This window comes from Arachis hypogaea, chromosome 4 (assembly GCF_003086295.3).
Source record: "Arachis hypogaea cultivar Tifrunner chromosome 4, arahy.Tifrunner.gnm2.J5K5, whole genome shotgun sequence".
In the NCBI taxonomy this organism is placed as follows: domain Eukaryota; kingdom Viridiplantae; phylum Streptophyta; class Magnoliopsida; order Fabales; family Fabaceae; genus Arachis; species Arachis hypogaea.
The window spans coordinates 84,055,277-84,062,195 of NC_092039.1; the positions used below are offsets into that span (position 1 = coordinate 84,055,277).

Below are 6,919 nucleotides of genomic sequence, written 5' to 3' on the forward strand. Positions count from 1 at the left end.
TCGCGAACGTTATCGGAAATCATCTTTTCCAATAACGTTGCCTTGTGCCCCCTTCCCTACGTTAGAGTTCACATTAGTATAACTAACGTGACTCCTAACGTGGGCATGCCTAAGCTTCGAGAGCATTAGTGACTCTTACCTTTGTCACTAACGCTCCAAACGCCCCTCCTTCCCACGTTAGAGTTCACGTTATTTAGATTAACGTGGCCACTAACGTGGTAGTGATTGCCATCTCTAACGCTAGTGACAAAGGTAAGTGTCAGTAACGTTGGCTTATCATGCTTAGCTCTACGTTATCTCTCACGTTAGTGGTCTTAACGTGACCACTAACATGGGCACTCTTGGGTTGGTCCAACGTTAGTGACAAAGGTGAGTGTCACTAACATTGGTGATTGGTTCTTCATCCCACGTTAGAGTTCACGTTAATTGGATTAACGTGACTCTTAACGTGGCTTCATTGTGCCTTTGTGGAACGTTAGTGGCAATCACTTTTACCACTAACGTTGGAGCTCCTCTTCCTCTTCAACGTTAGATACCATGTTAATGTAGTTAACGTGGTAACTAACGTGGGCTATGATGGCTTCGAGGGTGTTATTGGCGATCACTTTTTCGATTAATGCTACAAACTTGTTCCCATTCCATGTTAGTGGTCACGTTAATTATACTAACGTGGCTGCTAACGTGGCTCCTTCTTACTTCCTTTGTCCTGAAATCAAGCAATTAAGGTGCATCAAAGCTCTGTTCCAAGCCATGAGATTATGCATCATCAATTATATCATACAATTCCTGCCAAATCCTCATAAAATCATGTAAAGTTCACAATAATTGCTTGAATCAATGTGTAAATGTATTTTCATCCAAAACTTGCTTATTTACTAAGAAAATGCATGAAACTACCCTAAAACAGTAAAGAAAAGGTCAGTGAAACTGGCCAAGATGCCTTGGCATAAAAATACCAAACTTAAAGCTTGCTTGTCTCTAAGCAAGTACTGAAACATGGGAAAAAAATGAATGAAATAACAAGATAAACAATTAATCATTATAGAAGTCAAATTCCTGGTTTATGGGGTTTCATGCATAGCAACTTAGGTTCATTCCTTTATTGGTTTTCAGGCCTTTATCATGCCCTTGAACACTCACTTGATTGCATCATTTGAGACTTCCTAATTGTTGATCCTCACTTCTTTTCCAGGTTTTATTGCATTCCTTTTAGGCTAAGTGCTTTGTAAGAGGGCGACTCTTTATGATAAGCTTTCAGCCAACACTCCCGAACCAGTTGGTTCAAGGTGTAAAGTGTTAAGACACTCCTAAGGACTTACTCCCTCAAGTCTCTTTCCCCCACACCTACACACCACAGGCACATGGTTTGTTATTTTTCTTTCTTGAGACCTTTGTGTCCAGCACCTCTTTGGGTTACTAAGTGCTCTGTAGCAAAGGTTACTCTTGATAGTGAACTTTTAGCTGGTAATCCCGGATTAGTTAACCCAAGTTACCAAGTGATGAGGCATTCCTAAGAGCTTAGTCATTCAAGCATATCCCTTGCACATGAACACCACAGACATATGCCTCAATATTTAAACCTTGGTGCCTAGTATTATCTCTTATTGTTTTTCTTTCCTTTTCAACTCTTATTGCTCTTTTTCTTTTCTTATTAGGATCTTAATTTTTTTTGTTAGTCTCATAGAATGTGTTCCAAGCATGTGGTTTAGAGCATATAGTTGCCTATATACCTTGTGGGTGAACCAACTTAGCTGATCAATGACCATACCACAAACTTAAGAATTTACTTCACAAGATAACTCCACTCTTCTTTTTCTTAACATTTTCTTTTTGATTGACTTAAGGGGACACGCATACATATAAGCAAGATGAAATTGGAAGCCAGGGACTTAAACCAACACACTTAGACCTAAACAATGAAATTTTAAAAGCAGAATTTAAGGTTCCTAAGCTACTATGGAAGCATGTTCTATTTCATACATGATTTTCCTTATTTAAAGCTTGAAAAAGGATAGAACTAAGAAAGAACTCCAACACCTTTCACTTATTGGAATGCTCATGTCCCTTTGTTTCCTTTGTCTTGGGATCCTTCTTGATATCCACTTGCACTTCCTTGTATCCGATTCATTTTGGCCTTTTTCCAATCTTCCAGTGCCTTCCTTACTGATTCATGACTCTTTTCGGCTCTTTCTCGTTCCACTCGTGCTAATTCATGCTTTACGTCCTCATATCGTGTAATACAGGTAGTTGTCCGACTAAGTACCTGAGCCTGGCTTGGATGTTTACATGATATCCAGTCTCATTCATATAAACCCCTTCCGAAAAAGCTCTGTATTCGTCAGAAAGATCTGTCTGTTCTCTTTGTTTCCGATGCATCTCATGAATGTGTGTACCTTCATGTGCTTGGATGTTGATTAGCTTCTGGATGGCTTCTTGTTGTTGATCTTGCTTTTGGTTCAAGGATTCACTCCATTATCTCCCTTGTTCCAATTGCTACTCCATCAATTGTTTTTGCCACTCCCCTTGTGAATTCATCCATTTAGAGAGTGATTCTTCTTGGCAGTCCATTATTTGGATTTGAAGCTCCTTCTGTGCCCTTTGATTCTCCATGTATTGCCTAGATAGTGTATCAATAGCTTCTTGTAATTGGTGCATGTCTAAGTTGGCTAGGGCTTGCTCCTGTGGGTTTTGTCCTTCTTCCACTTGATGGACTGGCCTCTTTCTTAGTCTTCGTTGAGGTAGGGGAGGTGCAGCGGCATGCATCCGTCGAAGAGTAATGGGGATGCCGACTTTTATTCTATCGGGGTTTCTATCTTCGGAATACCACCCCAACCTTTGTGTAAAGACGGAGAATGGTGCTGGGGTAGCCTAAACTTCCTCCAAAATTACTTTTCTCAGCGAGCTTCCGAATACCTTGGGCTTTGAGTTCAAGAACCTTGATTTCTCCTCCCTTCATTATGCATTGTACCATTGTTGCCCTCTTAAGGTTTACTTCTGAGTTGTTTCCGGCTGGGAGGATGGATTTCTTTACAATTTTGAACCACCCCTTAGACTCAGGAAGGAGGGCTCCTCTTTTTATAAACCTGGGTTTCTTATGAGGATCTCTTTCCCAATCCGCTCCTGGTATGCAAATATCTCCCACAATCTGTTCATAGTTGGGGCTGCTATCTGTCCTTGATTGATAGCTCTCTTCCGTGAATGGTATTATTCGTAGCTTTAGCACCCTCATGATGTTCATGGGACAAAAATCCACTGTCATCCCTTTTACGAAGCTTGTATAGGATTCATCTGCCTTATCATATCTAACCGCGTTTGCATAGAACTCTCTTACAAGAGTTGCGTTTACTCTTGTGACCGGATCAGTGAGGAGCTCCCATCTTCTCTTTTCCACCTTATCTGCAATTTTGGGGCACTTAGTTTTTGTGAATTGAAAGCCTAACTCATATATGATTTCTTTCTCAGCCATCCACCTGAATTGTAATGCATGGTAAAAGGTTCTAAATTTTTTCTCATCAAAAGGAGGCTGCTCCATAGACTCCTTTCCTTTTCTTCTTTTTGAGCTCGATGATGCCATGGGTCAAAATTGATAATGTGTAAAGTTTTGGAAGAATTTGGAAGAAAGAAGAACAAGAGATGGAATGAACAGATATTAGAATATGAAGAGGTATAGAGTGGGGGTCTTTTATATAGGAAGATGATAGGTAATTGAAGGGTGTGGATTGGTGGTACAGCTTAATGGTGAACGGTTGGGGTTTAGCATTGGATGGGCACAAGGATCACTTCTTTTATGAGGGTCTTGGTTCGGTTTCCAAGGCTATCCCACTCCCAATGTTGCATGGCAACACGTCCCAAGGTGTTCCCCTTGAAGACAAGTGTGTAGTTCCATGGCTGAGGTGGCCGAACCCCCCCTTCAATTGGTTGTCCCATCAAGTTCCTCCAATATTCCCTTCAAATTCCTTCCAAAACAAAAAGGAAACAGAGATTAGTTTGAATTATGGTGGTAAAAAAAACTTTGGGGAGGCTAGCCACCCCCCAATTTTTTGTTTTTTGCTTTTGACTAACTAAGAGCCATTCATGAATGCAAACCCACTGACCAATTAAATGCCCATGCATGCAACGTTGGTGACACCAAACTTAGTTTGTGATCATATGGTGCAACAAGATTTGATTAGAACTTTCATAATATGGAGTGTGTTCAAGCCCTTTTGGTGTGCCTTAAACACCAAACTTATCATTTACCATATATTGCATGTAAATATTTTTATAGGTGTTTGTTCAAGTTGATTTTAAATCCATGAACTTTGCTTTATTGACTACTATTAAAGATTAAAAGGAAAGGGTATAGAACATGGGTTGCCTCCCATGAAGTGCTTCTTTAGCGTCATTATCTTAACATTTGGCCTTTGTCAGGGTGGTTGGTATTGTTTCAAATCTTCCCCCTTGCAGTGAATATGTTTCCATTGGCTTTATTGAGAAGTTTCACATGCTCTAAGGACAGAATTTTGCTGATAGTGTACACTTGAGGTAGCTGAGATAGGATGGTGGGGAGATGAGGTGGGATGAGTGGAAGATAAGCAGAGACCACTTTATCTCCCAGAGATAAACCCTCTGTAGGAATCTTCTTGTTCCTCTATCCCCTTAGGGCCTTCTACTTTGTTTCCCTTGATGTTACCTTGCTCCTTATGGTTTCTTCTTTCAGTAGGGTTTTGTTGCTTGTCTCATATGACTCTGGTGAGTCTAGCTCCTCTTGGGTCACACTTGGTTGTTGTTCCTTCTGACCACATTGCTTGTTAACCATAGGAGTTCTTAGTTGTGGTGCTTGTGCTCCCTTGTTTGGTTCTTCCATCAGCTCTTCATTGTGCTCTTCCTTTGATTTTTTGTTATCATGATCTGCTTCTTGTGAGGGTTTGAATACGTTGAAGGTGAGCTGTTCGTTGTGTATCCTCAATACTAGCTCTCTTCGCTCCACATCTATAAGCGCCCTGGCTGTGGCTAAGAATGGCCTCCCCAGGATGATGGGATGGATGTGATTTTCTTCCATCTCCAAGATCACAGAGTCTGTAGGGAGGAAGTAGTTCCCAACCTATACCAACACGTTTTTAACCACTCCTATCGCTTATTGTTGAGTTTTGTCAGCCAATTTGCTGATCACGTCTGTAGGTGTCAGCTCATTGATTTGAAGCTTTTTCATTAGGGATAGAGGCATCAGGTTGATATTTACTCCCAGGTCACAGAGCCCCTTATCAATCATTGTCTCTCCTATAGCACAGGGAATGTGAAAACTCCCAGGATCATTCTTCTTTGTAGGTGAATCTGTTTGAATTAGCGCACTGCACTCCCTGTTCATCACTATTATTTGCCCACCCTTCAGTGAAATTTTTTTGGCCAGCAGCCCTTTTATGTACTTGATGTAGGAGGGCATCTGCTAGAGGGCCTTAATGAATGGTATATTTACATCAAGGGATGCGAACATGTCGAGGAACCTTGAATGCATTCTCTTTGCTACACCACCTTTGAGCCTTTGGGGAAAGGGTGCATATGGGTTCAGGGTCTTTCCTTCCTTTAGCTCCTCCCTGTGTGTGGGATGGGATGCGTGGTCTCTTTCTTCATGCTTTTCCCTTGGAATGTCTTGGAGGTGTTCTGTTTGTGTGTGCACTTCCTCCACACTCCTCTCATCACTTATAGTAATCATCTTGCATTCTTCCCACCTTACTTTCTTTGTTTCTCTTCTTAGGTTCTTCTCTATGTCACTTGGGAAACAATCAGTGGGTTTGGGAGATTGTTGAGATAGATACCCCACTTGGGACTCCAGCCTCTTGATGGTGTCTCCCTGGTTTCTGATATTGGCTTGCACTTCATCCTTGAACACTTTGTTATCTTGGACTTCTTTACATATGTCTTCAAGTAGAGTCTCAATTCTGGAGAGTCTATCCTTGGTTAGTGATGGTGGGTTGAGGTTAGGTGGTTGAGAAGGGTGATTAGGTGGGGTGTTGATAGGATCTCTGTGAGGTATGTTGGTGAGTTGCATTGTTGTTGGAATTGTGGTTGTGGCGTCTTTGGTCTTGGCCTTGGTCTTATTGATTTCTCCACCCAAAGATAGGGTGGTTTCTCCAACCAAAATTGTAAGTTTTGGAGTATGGATCATGGGTCTGTCTGGGTGAGTTTCCAACATAGGTGGCTTGTTCCCAGTCACCTTCTTCTCATGTATTTACTCTTTCTTGAGCTGGTGATGAAGTAATGACTGCTGCAACTTGGTTTTCTTCCACCTTCTTGGTAAGATCTGCTAGCTACTTGGTGATCATCTTATTTTGAGCCAGCAATGCATCCATGTGGTTCAGCTCCATTACTCCTCGAGTGTTACTCCTTTCAGAAGCATAGAAGCAGTCATTCTCAGCCACAGTCTCAATGACATCTATGGCTTCTTCAATGGTTTTCTTCTTGTTTAGAGAGCCCCCTGATGAATGGTCTACGACCTTCTTTGACTCATAAGAAAGACCTTCATAGAAAATGTGCAGTTGAACCCATTCATTGAACATGTCTTGTGGGCACCTTCTTGTTAAGTCCTTAAACCTCTCCCATGCCTTATAGAGAGTTTCACCATCTTATTGCCTGAAAATTTGTACCTCAGCTCTCAGCCTAATAATTTTTTGAGGGTAGAATCTTGCCAAAAATTTGTTCACCACATCTTCCCAATTTGTTAAGCTCTCCTTTGGGAAGGATTCCAGCCATTTAGATGCTTTGTCCCTGAGTAAGAAAGGGAACAAAAGTAGTCTATATACATCTGGATGAACACCATTAGACTTCACAGTGTCACATATTCTTAGGAAGGTAGTTAGATGTTGATTGGGGTCTTCTTGAGCACTTTCTCCAAATGAGCAGTTATTCTGAACAAGGGTGATGAGTTGGGGTTTTAATTCAA

At 41.3% G+C, this 6,919-nt stretch overlaps 1 non-coding gene across 1 annotated transcript; it reads left to right on the forward strand.

Annotated features, from left to right (window-relative positions):
• The first annotated feature begins 6,534 nt into the window (after positions 1-6,534).
• Positions 6,535-6,638, forward strand: LOC112799488 (small nucleolar RNA R71). Its single transcript, XR_003201066.1, has one exon. It is a non-coding gene; the product is annotated as a small nucleolar RNA R71 (small nucleolar RNA).
• Positions 6,639-6,919: the final 281 nt, after the last annotated feature.